The following is a 19,803-nucleotide window of genomic DNA, read 5'->3' on the forward strand; positions in this document are numbered from 1 at the left end:
GCCTCCACCTCCCAGGTTCCAGTGATTCTCCTGCCTCAGCCTCCCAGGTAGCTGGGATTACAGGCATGCACCACCATACCCAGCTAACTTTTGTATTTTTAGTAGAGATGGATGGGGTTTTACCATGTTGGCAGGCTGGTCTCCAACTCCTGACCTCAGGTGATCACCTGCCTCAGTCCCCCAAAGTGCTTGGATTACAGGCATGAGCCACTGTGCTTGGCCTAAGTTTTGTAAATGAGCAAAAACAATCTCAAGTCCACCAAAAGGTTCTAACCAACTAGAATAATTTTTATAAACAAGATAGGTAATACATGAAATAATTATTTACAATAAACAAAAAATAATTAAAGTGAGTGATTTGAGTAGTTACAACTTGCTTTTCTTTCTTTCTTTTTTTTTTTTTTTTTTTTTTGTGACGGAGTTTCGCTCTTGTTGCCCAGGCTGGAGTGCAATGGCACGATCTCGGCTCACTGCAACCTCCGCCTCCTGGGTTCAGGCAATTCTCCTGCCTCAGCCTCCTGAGTAGCTGGGATTACAGGCACGTGCCACCATGCCCAGCTAATTTTTTGTATTTTTAGTAGAGACGGGGTTTCACCATGTTGACCAGGATGGTCTCGATCTCTTGACCTCATGATCCACCAGCCTCGGCCTCCCAAAGTGCTGGGATTACAGGCTTGAGCCACCGTGCCCAGCTAAAACTTGCTTTTCAAATTTAGGAATAGTCTTGTATTAGAATGGATGATGTTGGTAGAAACATTTTATTTGTAATGTCTTTGTATAAATTAAAAATGGAAACAATTTTAAAAACAATTTTAGATTCAGGGAATACATGTTTGAGAATGTAGGTTTGTTACATTGGTATATTGGGTGATGCTGGGATTTGGGCTTCTAGTGAACCCATCACACAAATAGTGAATGTAGTACCCAATATATACATTTTCAGCTACTGCCTCCCTCTTTTCTCACTCTTTTTGGAGTCCCAGTGTCTATGGTTTCCATCTTTATGTGTATGTATACCCAGTGTTTAGCTCCCACTTTTAAGTTAGACATGTAATATTTGATTTTTTGTTTTTGCATTGATTCACTTAATGGCCTCCAGCTGCATTCATGTTGCTGCAAAGGACATGATTTTTTTATGACTGCATAGTATTTCATGGTGTATGTGTTCCATATTGTCTTTATCTAATTCACCGTTGATGAACACAGGTTGATTTCATGACCTTGCTATTGCAAATAGCGCTGCAGTGCCTCAATGAATGTACAAGTGAAGGTTTCCTTTGTGTGTGTGTGTGTGTGTGTGTGTGTGTGTGACAGGGTCTCTCTCTGTAATTCAGGCTGAGTGCAGTGGCATGATCATGGCTCACTGCAACTTTGAACTCCAGGACTCTGGTGATCTTGCCTCAGCCTCTGAGTAGCTGGGACTATAGGCGTGTGCCACCATACCTGGCTAATTATTTTTAATCTTTTGTAGAAATGAGGTCTTGCTATGTTGCCCAAGTTGGTCTCAAACTTCTGCGCTCAAGTAGTCCTCTTGCTTCAGCCTACTAAAACAGTGGAATTATAGGTGCAAGCCACCAAACTGAGCCAAGGTGTCAAATAATTTTTTTTCCCCTTTGGATGGACACCCAGTAGTAGGATTTCTGGGTAGAATGAAGTTCTGTTTTCAGTTATTTGAGAAATTTTCATACTGTTTTCCATAGAGGGTGAACTAATTTACATTCTCACAGATGGTATATAAGCATTCCCTTTTCTCTATGTCCTCTCTAACATGTTATTTTTTTGCTTTTTAATTACAATTCTTTTCTTTTTTTTTTTTTTTTGAGATGGAGTTTTGCTCTTGTTACCCAGGCTGGAGTGCAATGGCACGATTTCGGCTCACCGCAACCTCCACCTCCTGGGTTCAAGCAATTCTCCTGCCTCAGCCTCCTGAGTAGCTGGGATTACAGGCATGCGCCACCATGCGCAGCTAATTTTTTGTATTTTTAGTAGAGATGGGGGTTTCACCATGTTGACCAGGATGGTCTCAATCTCTTGAGCTCGTGATCCACCCGCCTCAGCCTCCCAAAGTGCTGGGATTACAGGCGTGAGCCACCGCGCCCGGCCTGCTTTTTAATTATAGCTATTCTGATTGGCATAAGATGATATTTCATTGTGGTTTTAATTTGCATTTCTCTGATGATTAAGGATGTTGAGCATTTTTTCTTGTTCGTGGGCCACTTATATGTCTTCTTTTGAGAAGTGTCTGTTCATGTCATTTGTCCACTTTTTAATGGGGTCATTTGTTTTTTCCTTTTTGATTTAAGTTTCTTATAGATTCTGGATATCATCCTTTGGTGGATGCATAGTTTGCAGATATTTTCTCACATTCTGTTTATTCTATTGATTGGGAAACGTAAGATTTAGTTCATTATGTGGTCACAATTAACAGAGAAAGGAGATTTCCTGTTTTTTATTACTGTTTTCTTCTTTTATATGATCCTATGTGCATTTTAGAGCAATGATGAAATCTGTATGAAACTTGTTATCTAAAAAATTGATCTTTCAGGGTATTTTTCTTTTTTTTAAATATAGTTTTCTATAATTAAACAGTTTTCTTCTTTTATAATCTGTGTTATTTTACAGCATTTCTTATCTTTAGGTTTTATTGGCTTTGAGGAATTTTATATTTTCTTTCTAATTAAAAAGTCTAGACTGGGCGCAGTGGCTTACACTTGTATTCCCAGCACTTTGGGAGGTGGCAGCAGGCAGATCATTTGAGGTCAGTAGTTCGAGACCAGCTTGGCCAACATATGGAAACCCCATCTCTATTAAAATACAGAAAATTAGCTGGGCATGGTGGTGTATGCCTTGGGAGGCTACTTGGGAGGCTGAGGCAGGAGAATTGCTTGAACCTGGTAGGTGGAGGTTGCAGTGAGTCAAGATTGCACCGCTGCATTCCAGCCTGGGCCACAGAGCAAGACTTCATATCTGAAAACAAACAATAAGTAAATAAAATAAAAAGTCTGTAACAAGAGAACATATTCAGTTATGAATCACTCTACCCAGTAGCCAAGAACATATATGTATTCATAAATTGAAACAATTGTGCAAGCTATTTTGCAATGTCATTATTTGCATTTACCTTTTATAGCCTGGGAATGATTTTCATTGTAACATTTTCAGTGGAAATGAAATTCAGCCTTTGATTAATTATAATTTATTATTTTAAAAATGTAATTATTTTTAAAAGTATGAACTCTTTCTGTTTACATTTTATAGCAAACTTAACAATTTTTGTTAAACTTTTTCACTCAGAGGAGTATTACTTTATGTGTAAGACCAAAAAAAAGAAAAAGGCATGTATGTAAATTCCTGTAAGTCATTTAGTCGTTTGCATTTATCAAGGTGGTGATAATTTTGGCAAAATATTTGCCCTATTAAATACAAGCAATAGCATTATTAATAATTGATTTGTACTGGCCAATAGGGATGCATAAAAATGTTTTCAGAATGGCATGGTGTAAACAATTTTGTATAATGAATAGAGTAGATAATACAGCAGAAATAAATAAACCAGGCTGGGTGTGGTGGCTCGTACCTGTAACCCTAGTACTTTGGGAGGCTGAGGCTAGAGGAAAACTTGAGCTCAGGAGTTTGAGACCAGCCTGGGCAAGAAGGAAGGTCTAGGCCTGAAGGCTGTTGTTCAGATTTCTTTTGTCTCATGGGGTGTTCCCTTGATGCAGTACTCTGCCCCTCTTCCTAAAGATGTGGGTTCCTGAAAGCCCAGCTGTAATGATTGTTATCTCACTTCTGGATCTAGCCACCCAGCAAGTCAACCAGGCTCTGGGCTGGTACTGAGGGTTGTCCGCACAGAGTCCTGTGATGTGAACCATCTGTGAGTCTCTCGGCCGTGAATACCAGCACAGTGTTTGGGGTTTCTTCCGGGTGTGAAGGAGCAATCTGTTTCCTTCAGGGGGTCTGTGGGTTCCCCAGGTTTCCTGATTCATTCCTGCAGTCAGTCTGGAGCAAAGATTCATGATGCAAGCTTCCACACACTGCTCTGTCTGTCTGAGTCGGAGCTGCAATCTAGTCCTGCCTCCCATTTGCCATGGTCCTATGAGCATTTTAGAGCAAAGATAAAATCTGTATGAAACTTGTTATCTAAAAAATTGTTTTTTCAGTATTTTTCTTTTGGTATGTTTAAAAATATATAGTTCACTTGAATAGAGTTAAAGCTTTTGTCCTAAATACTAAGTTATGGTTTGCATAGCAACCATAATTCACTTCTTATATAACTATCTGCTTCATGCCATGATGAATATATGCAATATAACTCACACATATCTTTCCTTCGATTAAATGTGTAGTTTTTAAGAAGTTTGAGGAAGGGCAAAGTCAATGTGGTGTTTGTAGAATTTGCAGATTAAGAAGAGGTAGATTGCTAAGTAATTGAAGTATTTACTCAGAATTGCAGCCATAATATTTTATTGTTTTGAACTAGGAAAAATGATGTTAAAATGCACATTTAAATTCATGATGTATAGAACTCATGAATGAGATTTTTTAGCTCATTAGACACTATAGATACTGAATGATTTTTTTGTTGTTGTTTTTTGAGATGGAGTCTCGTTCTGTCACCCAGGCTGGAGTACAATGGCACAGTCTCGGCTCACTCCGACCTCCACCTCCCAGGTTCAAGCAATTCTCCCATCTTACCCTTCAGATACTTTTATTCATGGTAGAGTTTGAGAATCACTGCTTGATGTGATATAGAAAGAAAAACTTGTTATGGATGGTGGCTGTTTTGTAGACAAGATAAAGACACATGCACAAATGACAGTAATAACAAATAAAAGTGACATTTGCCATAAGATAGTCATAGAGTACAATTGGAATTTGGGGGAGATGTGATTACTTCGCTATGAACATGCTATCCTATTCATTCATTCATTCATTCATTGAGGCATTCTAGGCCCTAAAACTAAGGCACAGTCTTTGACTTAACAAGCTCATAAACAGGTGTTTCTCTTTGCTAATTACCACATGGCTAGATGACACAATCCAATGATCTCCAAACTTTAAAGTGCATCCAGATCATTTGCCAGGCTTATTAAAACACAAATTACCAAACCCCATGCCCAGAGTTTCTGGTTCAATAAATGAGTAGGTGCTGGAAAGTAGCATTTCCAAAAAATTTTCAGGAGATACCGATGCTGTTTGTCCAGGGTTTGCAATTTGAGAATCACTGATATAGTCAGTAATTTAAAGTAGTACTAATGCCCAGAAGTGTGACATTCTTTAACAAAGCTGGCCTAAGCTAGAAATGAAACTGGGTTCCTAGTTCAACATAACCTCCACTGCAGCCTGCCTTTGTGACACCTGAAAGAGGATGCCCGCTTGATCTCACAGGGATTCTAACACTTAGAGGAGTAAAGAATGGATGACTTTACGATACTTCATCTGTCTCTTGTTTATATTGTATTTTAATTTCTTATTCCAAAATCGCCACGTTTCTGACATCTACAATGGTAACATTTGAATTACAATATCACTTTGAAAAGGGTAATACATAATATATTTTATTATCTTGCTGATAATAGGAAGTTTTGAGGACAAAGATCCTCAATTACAAAATATTTCTCTCTAGCGCCTCTCTGTTAGATGACTGTAAAACTAATAAAAGACCATGTTTGTTGACAGAAAGGCATAAAACTATGTACTGGGAGACAAATGAGTGGAGATAATATGCTGTGAATTCTTTGCTGATAATTCACTCTATTTCAAAAGTATGTGTGGTTTATCCAGAAATCCATTATTAAGTTTTCTAATTCTGTAAATTAGAGAAAATATATTAATCTTTTTTCAATGAAGATATAGATTACCCCAAATTCAATTAATCTACTTTAGATCATTAAATGATTATGTGAAAAACTCAGACCCCTGTGCATAAATTATGCAACTGCATTTTAAATGATGATATGGGAAAATTGGGCGTGCATGAAAATAATTACACAATTCTGAATTGTATAATGACTTTTTTTGACAATTTAAAAAAAAAAATTGTATTTAAGTTGGCTTTATTTTAAATCAAGTCTTTTCAGGAAACTATTTTGATTATTTGAAGGTGAGCACTGAGAAAGACTAGAAATGAGGAAGAGAAGTAGTGGCCTTGATGATATTTTAGTCTCAATAGATGAATTCTGGTGGATATTGGATGGTTGTTTTGCTTAATCCTATAGTGATTAACGGCCTATAAAGGGATGAGAACATATTTTAGACACTTATTTCATAAATATGTGTGCTAATTTCCTACCATGGAATCAATGCTATTACATAAAGGATAGGGAAAATATCTCTGTGTTTAGGTTTCTCCTCTCTCCTGCAATTAATCTCTCCTTTCTCCCATTTTGTCAAATAGGGTATAAAAGATGTTAAGACTCCAACGCAGTTAAATCTTAGGCACTTTCGCTTGTCACAGTCATCACCCAGTCTCCCAAATTAAAGAGCAGCTGTTCAAACTCTCTTGGGTAGGACATGATGAGTCTTATTTCCTACTTCCTGTGGAGCTCAGTTTGAACTATTTCTGATCCTCTAAAACTTGAGATAATCATCTACTCTTTAAAAGAAGATAAAATCTCAATATTACTTTCTTGAGTAATTTGGATGACCATTTATTGCTTTTATCCTGAGAACAACTGGATTTGTTTTGCCTCCAAATATAGCATTCTTAGAATTGCCTGAAAGCATTTATTTCATATACCTATGTTACATTGCTAGAAATAGCACAAAGTTTCTGCCCCCTGTGAAATAAAGCCAGATAATTGGGTGATCTCTTTTTTTAAAAAAAGAGTTTTTATGCTTTCAGTAATCTCATTTCATCAGAAAGCTGTTTTCTAATGCAATTTAACTCAGTTTTCTGAAATTGGCTTCTTAGGCTCTAAAAAGAAAAAGAAAAATGGTGGTTGAGTGAGAGGGAAGAGAGAGTTTTAACTAAGAAAGAAATGGATCTCTCATAGGTTTTTTTCCTCCTATCTACTTTTCCTGTGAGTAGAGGTTTAGGGAAAATTTTAGTTTTGAAGTGATTTTCAGTACAGATTTCCTAGCTTTTAAGTACATAGAGTAATTTCATCACTGAATTAACTTGATTTTATTGTTACAATGTAAAAATCAGGGTGACAGTGGGGTTTTGGGGGTGGGTGGTGACTCACACCTGTAATCCCAGCAGTTTGGGAGGCCAAAGTGAGAGGATCATTTGAACTCAGAAGTTCAAGACCGACCTGGGCAACATAGTGAGATCTCAGTCTCTCCTTAAAAAAAAAAAAAAAAAAAAAAAAAAAAAGCCCAGCATGGTAGCATGTGCCTGTATTCCAGCTGCTGGAGAGGCTGAGGTGGGAGGATCCTTGAGCCAAGAAGTTCAAGGCTGCAGTGAGTTATGATTGCACTACTGCACTCCAGCTTGGGCAATAGAGTGAGACCATGTGGAAAGGAAGGAAGGAATGAAGAAAGGAAGGAAGAAAAGGAGGGAGAGAGGGAGGGAGGGAGGGAAAATGAAATGAAACAAAAGAAAAGAAAAGAAAGACAGGGTGGATCACTTGAGATCAGGAGCTTGAGACCAGCCTGACCAACATGTTGAAACCCTGTCTCTACTGAAAATACAAAAATTAGCCAGGCATGGTGGTGGGCATCTGTAATCTCAGCTACTCTGGAGGCTGAGGCAGGAGAATCACTGGAACCTGGGAGGTGGAGTTTACAGTAAGCCCAGGTCACACCACTGCACTCCAGCCTGGGTGACAGAGAGAGACTCAGTCTCAAAAAAGATGGACGGACGGAAGGAAGGAAGGAAGGAAGGAGGGAAGGAAGGAAGGAAGAAAGGAAGCAGATGTTTCTAATATTAGTGTTGTCAGATGGTTTTACCACTGTAGCTCAGACTTTAATATGCATGTAAATCACCCAGAAGTTTGTCTGAAATGCTGGTCCTGATTGAACAGGTTTGAAATTCTGCAATTCTAACATGCTCCATGATGCTGCTGATGGCTTTAGTGGGCATAGTTCTCCCTTCGAGTATCTCAGGTATATACCATGTAATTCATAAGCTAGTTGATATATGAAAGTTTATTACTGTCTTGTTCTCTACTTTTTTTTTTTATTTACATGAGACAACTCAAGATTAAATAATTTCTCTAGAATTCAAAGGTTCCATTATAGAAAAAGATTATGATTATGGAAAAGAGCTTTAAAAAGAATTGTTTTCTAAGTTAGAGAATTGGGGCTTAAAAAAAGGTTTTGTTTTCCATAATCAAAAGAAAGTAAGGTTGAAAACTTAGCATCTCTTTAAATTAAAAAGTTTGAAAATGTGTCTAACTCCTAATGATTCATTTTGACTACCCTGAATTCTTCAGTTCTCATTTCAAAATGAATGTCAGTGCTTAGAAATTTAGTGTCACTCAAAATCAGGTCCCATTTTATGAATATCAATGAATGGTTTCAAGCCAAATTTAATTTTGAATGTTATGTTTTAAGAGTCTGGATACCAACTAAATATGACATGGTTCAATGACAGTTGAATTGTTTCGTACTTTTTCTTTCTCTCTTAATAAAATATATATTTGAGGAAATATTGTTAGGAGTCCAGGAAATTTGGAGTGCCAGTGAATGAATGAATATCATATTCTTCATCCAATGTGTAATTAAATTGTGGGCCAAAAAGCCTCACAGATAAGATTAAGTCTTTTTTCTTTTTTGAGACAGGGTATCGCTCTGTCACCCAGGCTGAAGTGCAGTGGCGCAGTCACCACTCACTTCAGCCTTGACCTTCTGAGCTCAAGCGACCCTCCCACCTTAGCCCTGTCAGTAGCTGGGACCACAGGTGTGCACCACCATACCCAGCTACATCTTGTATTTTTTGTAGAGCTGGGGTTTTGCCATGTTGTCCAGGCTGCTCTCTTTCTCCTGGGCTCAAGTGACTGCCTGCCGTGGCCTCCCAGTGTGCTGGGATTACAAGCATGAGCCACTGCTCCTGGCCTTCTGTTGTATTTCTGGGTCGATGCACAGATACTTTTATCTGTCAACTGTGCCAATCAATTTCAATAGCAATTGCTTATTTAGCACCTACTATAGTGCCAGGTACTATATATTTTTATTAGCACCTACTGTGTGCCAGGCTGATCTCAAACTCCCGAGCTCAGGTGATCCACCTGCCTCAGCCTCCCACAGTGCTGGGATTACAGGCATAAACCACCACACCCAGCCAACTAAGCTGGTTTTCTAACATGTCTGTTCTCTGGCATGATCTCAGCTTACTGCAGCCTCTGTCTCCCAGGTGCAAGCGATACACGCCTCAGCATCTTGAGGAGCTGGGGAATTATATATATATAATATATATATATATTATATATATATATTCTCATAATTCTGGACATAATCCTACATGTAGATAATGTTTCTTCTTTTTTAGCCCAGAGAATTTAAATGATTTATGAGACTGGCCAGATAAAAATACACTGAGCTATCTTCCTTCCCTCCTTCTCTTCCTTACTTCCCTCCCTCCCTCTTTCCCTCCCCTTTCTGTCTCTCACCCTTCCCTTCCCTCCCCTCCTCTCCCCTCCCCTCCCCTTTTCCTCCCCTCCCCTTTTCCTCCCCTTCTTCTCTCCCTCCCCTCCCTCTCCCACTCCCTCCCCTCTCCCCCTCCCCTCCTCTCTCCTTCCCCTCCCCTTCCCCTCCCCTCCCTCTCCCCTCCCCTCCCTCTCCCCCTCTTCTCCCCTTCCCTCCCTTTCCCCTCCCTTTCTCCTCCCCTTCCTCTCCCCTCCCATTCCCCTCTCCTTCCCTTCCCCTTCCCTTCCCCTTCCTTTCCTTTCCTTTCCTTGTTATTCTCATGCCTCAGCCTCCCAAGTAGCTGGGATTACAGGCATGCACTGCCACTCTTGCTCATTTTTGTATTTTTAGTAGAGACAGCGTTTCACCATGTTGGCCAGGCTGATCTCAAACTCCTGAGCTCAAGAGATCCTTGGCCTCCCAAAGTGCTGGGATTACAGGCATAAACCCCCACACCCGGCAACTAAGCTGGTTTTCTAATATGTGTGTTCTCTGGCATGATATCAGCTCATTGCAGCCTCTGCCTCCCAGGTTCAAGCGATTCTTGCCTCAGCATCCTGAGTAGCTGGGGTTACAGATGTGTGCCAACACACCCGCTAATTTTTGTATTTTTCAATAGAAATGAAGTTCTACCATGTTGGCAAGGCTGGTCTCGAACTCCTGGCCTCAAGTGATCCACCTGCCTCAGCCTCCCAAAGTGCTGAGATACCAGGCATGAGCCACCAAGCCTGGCCCAATGATGATGTTCTCAATCTCATGTGCCTCCTATACTGCTGCTCCTGAAATGCTAATCAATTTTAAATATTTGTGTACAACAAATATAGCTGTGGGTCATGTCTTTCCTGTTATAGAAAAAAAAATAGGTTACATTACATTGTGTTTTTTTTTTTTTGAGACGGAGTTTCGCTCTTGTTACCCAGGCTGGAGTGCAATGGTGCGATCTCGGCTCACCGCAACCTCCGCCTCCTGGGTTCAGGCAATTCTCCTGCCTCAGCCTCCTGAGTAGCTGAGATTACAGGCACATGCCACCATGCCCAGCTAATTTTTTTGTATTTTTAGTAGAGACGGGGTTTCACCGTGATCTACCCACCTCGGCCTCCCAAAGTGCTGGGATTACAGGCTTGAGCCACCGCTCCCGGCCTACATTACGTTCTTAAACCAAATGGTATATTATGATTATTTTACTTTTGATTTTACCATTTGCTTGTCTTATTCTGTTAAATAAGGGGATTTAAACTTTTTTTTAAAAAAAATTAGATGACCATGATAATAGTTGTTTTCAAAATGCAAATCTGAGTTTGCAGTTCATGAAAGGCAATCATGATAGCTCTCTCTGAGTCTTTGCCCTGGATATAGTTACTAGCATTTCTTCATGATTTTATTGCTTAGTTTTTTATTATGGGTGTAATGTTTAGTGTAAAAATAATTCAATCATTAGTTTATAAGTAAACAGATTTGTTTAAAGTCCATTTTTTCTCAAATGGAACTATTATGTTAAAACTAACCTTTTCATAGTGATTTATTTCTGCAGTTTTCTCTTCAATTCTTCCTAAAGATAAAGTGCTTTTCTTATTCATTTATAAAATCAGGTATGAGCAATGGCAGCAAGCAAAAAGAATACAGATTGTATCTGGTGAAGCTACTTACCTTTTTAAAAATTATTTATTTATTTTATTATTATACTTTAAGTTCTGGGGTACATGTGCAGAGCATGCTGGTTTACATAGGTATACGTGTGCCATGGTGGTTTGCGTATCCATCGCTCCATCATCTACATTAGGTATGTCTCCTAATGCTATGCTACTTACATTTTCTTGTTGATTCCTACATTCTGTTCATCATATCCATTGAAATATAACTCTAAAATTTCACACACTATATCAATAAACCAAATTTTGTAAAACTCTGTCACAATTTTTTGTAATAGCTGAAAAGTGGTAATCAGTTTTCTTGTAAATTGCTTTAAAAATAAATTATACATTTTTAACTCTAACATCGATTTTGAAGCAGACAAATCACTTCCCCAGAAAGGAATTTCTCTAAATTTTTTCCAGAAAAAATTTCCACGCACTCTTATAAAACTCTGTTTAAATAATTGTGGCTCACAATGTGCCTAGAATATTTCTTCCCAAATTAGTTTTACTTGGCAAATATTAAATGATAATCTATCCGTAGGTTGTTGAGAGGGAGAGAAAGTGGAATGCAATGTTGTAAGCATTGTTCAGCAAGTTACATTTGTTTACTATCAGATGCATTAATCTGGAATAGTTTTATTCTTTATTCTCCTGTGGGTTTGTTAGACTGTCAGTTGGTGTCATTAACCTCACTGAAGGACAGTGTTCGTCACATGTTCACTTAGGCAAGACGCGTATTCTGGCTCTACATTTAAAGTTACTTCAGTTAGTAGGGCTCTACATTTAAAGTTATTTCAGTTAGTAGTTATTTCAGTTAGTAGTCTTTTGCATTTATTAGCAAGATTTACAGGATTTTTTTTTTTTTTTAATTTGTTTTGAAATGAGGTCTCACTGTGTTGCCCAGGCTGAAAAGCCCTGGGCTCAAGGGATCCTGATACGTCAACCTTCTAAGTATCTGGGACTACAATTGTGCACCACCACACCCAGCTAGATTTTTATTTTTTAGTAACTTTTTCTACCATTTGATCAATGGAGTCACTTTTAGTTTGCAACAATCATTTCAATGCAATTAAGGCATCCATTTGTAAATGCTACAAATGTAACCCTTTTTTAAAAATGAAATTTTGGGTTCCTAACCTTCATTTGTGAATGTGCTTCCTTACCTAGACTCAAAAGATAAAAGCCCTGTTTCTTATTAAATACTTAGTGTGGATATTTGGAATGTGACTGAGACTTATTTTATTGAAGGCAACTTTTCATTTATTCTTTTGTTGAATCAACTGTAACATATAGTGTTTTAATTAGAGCATAGCATCAGTCAGTTATGCTTTATATTTAAAAAAGTGATGGGGGAAAAAAAAGAGTGATGGGAAGTAGATTACAAAATATTAATCTTAAGAACTCAACTCATTAAAGCATTTCATATTTTTAAATAATTTTAACCAATTATTTAAATAATTGGTTTAAATAATTGGTTTCAAGTCATGTACTAATTTTAAGAGATTGTCGTGAATATGGTAGATATTACTCAAAATAAGACAATGAGATAAATGTTTCAGGCTTGAATCTGGGAAGGACAACTGAATGTATTTTCTTAGCTTGTGTATGGGAAAATTGTCTTTAATAGCTCTGAAGTACAAGTCTGAAAAATATAGGTATATCTAATAAGAATCATGAGATTTCGTTTTTGAAATTGAATATACACAGGAAAATCTTATCTCAAAAAAATCCAAAATATGATTCTCCACCAAAGGGTTGCAATATATCAATGTATCATCAGTAATTATTTACCAGTAGTAATTACATTATGAAAGTTGGAGGAATAGTAACTTTTCTTTTTTTTCTTCATTTTTAAAATTATTATTTTTAAAATTGAGACAGGGTCTCACTCTATTGGCCAGACTGAAGTGCAGTGGCACAATCACAGCTCATTGCAGCCTCAATCTCACAGGCTCAAACAATCCTTCTGCTTCAGCCTCCCAAATAGCTAGGACTACAGGTGTGTGCCACCACACCCCGCTAATTTTTTTTTTTTTTTTTTTTTTTTTTTTTTTTTTTTTTTAGACAGAGTCTCCTCTTTTGTCCAAGCTGGAGTGTAGTGGCACGATCTCAGCTCACTGCAACCTCTGCCTCCTGGATTCAAGAGATTCTCCTGCCTCAGCCTCCTGAGTAGTTGGATTTACAAGTGTTCATCACCATGCCTGGCTAATTTTTTTTTTTTTTTTTTTTTTTTTTTTTTTTTTTTTTTTTTTTTTTTTTTTTTTCAGTAGAGACAGGATTTTACAATGTTGGCCTTGGCCTCCCAAAGTGCTGGGACTCTAGACACGAGCCACTGCATTTGGCTCTGGCCAATTTTTATAATTTTTGTAGAGACAAGGTTTCACCATGTTACAAAGGCTGGTCTTGAACTCCTAAACTCAAGTAATCTGCCTGTCTCAGCCTCTTGAAGTGCTTGGATTATGGGTGTGAGCCACCAAGCCTGGCTAGGTTACTTATTGTCTTTACAAGCAGAGTATATTCAAGATGAGCTATTTTATGATGACATTCTTATTCTCATTCACTTGTATTCTCATGAACTCTCTTGAAAGGAAAAAGAAAAACGAAGTTGGAACATTTTAGAGACTGCTTGGGAGTGTGTCTGCAGGGTGAGATCGTTACTTGTGAAGGTTTCTGCAGAAAAAAAACTGACTGCTGCTCTTACCGGTCGTTTCTCCAGAGTGAAAGTTGCTTTTTAACTTGAACTGTCCTATTGTGTAGAAAACAATGAGAAATGGGATAAATTTCATATGGAGAAAATAAATACTTACCTTTTCATTTTGATTTATTTTAGTTTCCAAAAACAGACTCAAACCATTCAGATAAAGAATAAAAGTTGAATAAAAGAAAAACCTTAAATTTATATCTATATTTCTTAGGTGAAAATCAGCAAAATTTCAGAAGGTTGAAGTTTATTTTTCAATGTTTTAAGCATGCTGCTAAAAGATAAAAGGCAATGTTATCTGTGGTTTTGAATTTATTTTTTGCAAATATATTTTAGAATTTGGGAGCAGGCTGGGTGTGGTGGCTCATGCCTGTTATCTCAGCACTTCGGGAAGCCAAGGTGGGCAGATTATTTGCGGTCAGGAGTTCGAGACTAACCTAGTCAACGTGGCAAAACCCTGTCTACTAAAAATACAAAAAATTAGCTAGGTGTGGTGGTGCCCGCCTGTAATCCCAGGTACTCAGAGGCTGAGCCAGGAGGATCACTTGAACCCAGGAGGCAGAGGTTGCAGTGAGTCCAGATAGCACCACTGCACTCCTGCCAGGATGACAGAGTGAGACTCCGTTTCAAAAAAAAAAAAAGAATTTGGGAGGAAAAGACAAAGAAATTGGCCTTTTGATTTTGTGCTTATGGAAACATGCCCATAAACCCACAAATACTTTTGCAGTGTGCAGCATCTGAATATGATTTCTGGAAAACAAAATAGTGTGAGGGGGGTGACAACAGTATAGTGAAATTACCTGTTGCTTTCTTTTGTGTGAAATGAATTGTGATTTCAGGCTAATTTAGGGAGTTGAGAGAATTATCTTGAGCTGTTTTACTACTCAAGTCTTTATTAGTTTCTCTTTCTCCCATTATTTCTCAGATACTCAGATAGATTCACTAAGTGCCCAAGGGTACACCATAGCACTTTGACTCCAGTGGGAGATCCCTGGCAGATATATATCAAATCTGAAAAACACAAACCAATTCTAACTACTAATAGTAGTTTTTCAGAAAAGCAGTGCACATTATTTAATTACAGAAGATGATTTATTCATAAGCATTAGGAATATGAAATAAATTTAATTTATGAAGATCGGTTTCTTACTCTGTGCTGTTATATGTAATAAGATATAAGGTTAACTGGCTTATCCTTAGTGACTTGACCTTTCTCTTTATTTTCATTATGTTAACAATTTGATTTCATTAAAGAAGCATTAAACAAGGCATTTTATGGTGAATAATTCAGGCCTTGCACTTTAGAATTCATCTCTTTGGCTATTAGTTGCAAACAGATTAAACTGTACATCAGTAACTCCTACAGCACTTAAAACTTTTCATTAGAAATTCTTAAGTCCTTGCTTCACATTGAAGTTACTTGTGCTTTAGAAATTATGGAGTTTTATCTATAATTTTTTTTTTGTAGTGGCAAAGGGTAAGGAATCTAGGAAAATCTGGTTTATTATCTAGACATTGTATTAATCACTAAAAGCAAGAAAATGCATAACTGATGGTCTTTGTCCTTTCATGCTATGGAACAAATGACATATTAGAAGAGCAGCTGGTACTACAATCTGTTTTTGTTTTAAAATGATTTTCTACTGAAGATTTATTTGAGCCTAGCTCCTGAACAAATTTATTTAATCCCAAAAAAACCTAAAGTATATAATACAGACCCTGCTGCAATTTATTATATTTTTTCCTCCAAATATTTCCATTTAAAAAAAAGTTTTAAATACTAAATGAGTAAGTCTGGATGGAACTCAGGACTAAAATCTGTAACTCTTAACATTCTACTGATAACTTTTGTTCTATTATTCCTAAGTCTGCATTAATGTGGACATAGATTAAGGGGCCAAATGATTTGTAAATTGGCAGCTAATAGCAAGACAAAAAAGTTGATTCAGGACTTATAAAGAAATAATGTTAATTAAACAAAACCCAGTAAAGTATTTCTGAAACCCACCTAAATTTTTAGATTCAACTAATGTCCTTTGCATTTTCAAATTTTATTATTATTATTATTATTTTTTTTTTTTGAGACTGAGTTTCGCTCTTGTTACCCAGGCTGGAGTGCAATGGCGCGATCTCGGCTCACCGCAACCTCTGCCTCCTGGGTTCAAGCAATTCTCCTGCCTCAGCCTCCTGAGTAGCTGGGATTACAGGCATGCACCACCACGCCCAGCTAATTTTTTGTATTTTTAGTAGAGATGGGGTTTGACCATGTTGACCGGGATGGTCTTGATCTCTTGACCTCGTGATCCACCCGCCTCGGCTTCCCAAAGTGCTGGGATTACAGGCTTGAGCCACCGCGCCCAGCCCAAATTTTATTATTTTTACAACTAATTTTTAAAGTTAATTTAAAACTAGCTTTAAAAATTATGTAACATCACCATTTTTTGAGTAAAGAAATACAACTTCATTTTTTAAATAGTTTTTTTGGCACTTGGCATATCTTCACTGACAGTTTACAAATAAACTCTCTTAAAAATATTATTCCCTGTGAAATAGAGAAATAGTTATAGGAAATTCATTTATCTATGATGCTATTTATCATTATTGTTAAGCTATGATTTGACATTTCATTTTATTTAATGTGGGGAAGACCTCTTTTCACATGAATTCGGGTATCAATAATTGTGTTTTCCCAAAATTTTTAATTCTTTGCATTGACTTATAATTATGATAATGTTCATATAGTGTATTTAGGTATCAATAAGTTATTTCAGCTTTATAGAAAAGTAGTCAGATATAAGTGATGTGGTATTTTAATGGGCTAAATTGTGTCCATCCAAAATTCATATGTTCATGTCCTAACTCTTAGTACTTCAGAATGTGACTGTATTTGGAGATAGAATTGTTATAGAGGTAATTAATTAAAATGAGGTCATTAGGGTGAATCATAATCCAGTTTTACTGATGTCCTTATAAGAAAAAGAAATGAGGACAGACACATGTAGAAGTAAGACCAGGTGAAGACACAGAGAAAAGATAGCCATTGCAAGCCAAGGAGAGAAGCCTTGGGAGAAACCAACCCTACCTAATCTTGATCTCACACTACTAGCCTCCAGAATTGTGAGAAAAGAACTCGAATTTAAAATTTTTTTAAAAGACATGTTCTCATTGAACCCCTCGTGGGGATTCAAGTGATTCTTGTGCTTCAGCTTCCCAAGTAGCGGAGATTACAGGCATGGGCCACTACACTCGGCTAATTTTTGTATTTTTAGTAAAGACGGGGTTTCATCATGTTGGCCAGGCTGGTCTCAAACTTCTGACCTTAAATGATCCACCTGCCTTGGCCTCCCAAAGTGCTGGGATTACATGAATGAGCCACTGTGCTCAGTCGTTGTAAGTTATTTTTAATCACTATCATATAAATAAATAAAATTTACAATTCCAGGACAGCAACTCTTAAATTCTCAAGCCAGTGATAGAAAAGCACTGTGACCTAAGTTGGCCGTCTGTAGAAAAAAACAAAGCAAAACAAAAAACACTTGCTTAATCCATCTGTATGACATTCTGGAAAGGGAAAATCTGTGGAGGCAGTAAAAGGATTCATGGTTGCCAGGAGTTAAGGAGGAGGGAGAGATGAATAGGAGCACAAAGGAGTTTTGAGACAGTGGAACTCCTCTGTGTGATACTATAATGGTAAATACATTTGTCCAAACCCACGCCAAGATTGAACTCTAATGTAACTATGCTTTGGATGATAATGATGAGTTGGTGTAGTCTCATCAATTGTGACAAATGTACCTCTTTGGTGTGGGATGTTGATAATGAGAGAGGCTATGCATGTATTGTGACTAAAGGTATATGGAAAATCTCAGTACTTTTTGCTCATTTTGTTGTGAACCTAAAACTGCTGTAAAATATTAAGTCCATGTGGGATAAACAAAACACATTTGATTCATTGTTTTTTGATTGATTCATTCATTCAACAATTCAACAGACATTTATTGACTGCCTACTGTGTCTCAAACATTGTTTTAAAGCTTGGGGATACCTCAGTGAACAAAACAGGTCAAGCTCCTGTGTTCACGGAGATTATGGGAAAGTCAGATAATAAGTAAATACATGTAAAATATCAGGTAGGGATAAGTACTATGAGGAAAATTAAACATCATAAAGGGATGGAGTGCTGCGGGTGATGAGGGGCAGAGCTCTTTAGGCTTTTAGGAAAAGCCTCTCTGAGAGGTTGCCTTTAACAGACGCTGGAGAAAAGTATAATGGGCTGAGCCATGTAAAGATCTTGGGTTAGAGCAACTAAGGCATAAGATCAGCAACAGAAAAGTCCCTGGGGCTTGGTATCTTTGAGGAAAATCAAGGGGGCCTGTGAGCCTGGGGCTCAGTGAGTGGTGGGAGAGTATAAAGAGAGGCTATTGGAGAGTTGATCCAGATGCCAGAGCACTCAGAGGCTGGCCAGCAGGGTTGCAAACATGGGTTTTATTTTGTTTGTGATAGAAAGTCGTTGGAGGGTCATAAGGTAGAGAGAGAAATTACCTGATCTAATTTAGTCAATGGGGACAAGAGTGAAAGCAGGGTGGCTATTAGGAAGCTGTGTATAGGAATCTGTTTGAGCTCCTGATATCTTATACATTTGTGCATTGAAATTGATAGGAAGTGAGTTGAACTCAAGATCTATTTTTAAGGTATAGCCTGACATGCACATAGATTGAGACTGAGAATTACGGATGTTACTGAGGGTTGGTTCAGATAGGTGAATGGTTGTATCATTTATTAAGACGGAGTACACTGGGGAAAGATCAAGTATGGGTACAAAGAGTTTGGTTAAGAGTTTGGTTCTGGTTAAGATGGAGCTGCTTATTAGTATTCAAGTGAAGATGTTGAGAAGGTAGTTGGATATTTGGAGTTCAGGAGAGAGGTCAGACCTGAGATGAATATTTGTGAGCCATGTTTGCGTGGATCACCCAAGTAGTCAGTGCGTGGGGAGAGCTCAGGCCTGAGCTCTGGCTTTCTCCAACGTTTAAAGGGCCAAGTAAAGGAGACAGAGGTGGAGGCACTAGTATGACTAACCTACTAAAAACAATGCAAATTTTAACTGTAATATCAGAATCATTAAAATTTATTATCGTTATTTTTTGAGATGGAGTTTCACTCTTGTTGCCCAGGCTAGAGTACAACGAGGCAATCTCAGCTCACCACAACCTCTGCCACAAGGGTTCAAGTGAGTCTCTTGCCTCAAACTCCTGAGTAGTTGGGGTTACAGGCATGCACCAGCATGCCTGGCTAATTTTGAATTTTTAGTAGAGTCAGGGCTTCTCCATGTTGATCAGGCTGGTCTTGAACTCCTGACCTCAGGTGATCAGCCTCGGCCTCCCAAAGTAGGCATGAGTCACCATGCCCAGCCATTAAAATGATCAAAACAAGAGTCTGGGACATTCTGTGCCTTGGTGTACCCATGAATTAATTTATGCCTGAAAAGATGTCCCCAAATCCTCATTCTTGTCTTTGCTCTATTGAAGGGTATAAATGAGCTACAATTTTTTCCCCCAGTCACCAGAGAAACTATGATTTTGAGGTTTAACCATGGGTGAAAGAAATGCCAACATGTGAAAAACTTGTGAATATAAGAATATGCCAAATAAGTGCATTTTTGGATATGCTAGAATGCCAAGTTGTGAATAAACAAATATGTAAAAATGAAATATTTATTGATTTATTGTGAGTTGCTTTTTCAAAGTTCTAAACTTTTGTTAATGCTTGCATATCAGTATCACCTGGGAAGCTTTAGAAAAGTACCAATGCCTGGGATCTACCCAGACCAGTTAAATCAGAATTTCTGAAGCATCAACATTTTTTACAACACTCCTCAGAGATTCTGATATGCATCCAGGG

Source organism: Saimiri boliviensis, chromosome 9 (genome assembly GCF_048565385.1).
Source record: "Saimiri boliviensis isolate mSaiBol1 chromosome 9, mSaiBol1.pri, whole genome shotgun sequence".
In the NCBI taxonomy this organism is placed as follows: Eukaryota; Metazoa; Chordata; class Mammalia; order Primates; family Cebidae; genus Saimiri; species Saimiri boliviensis.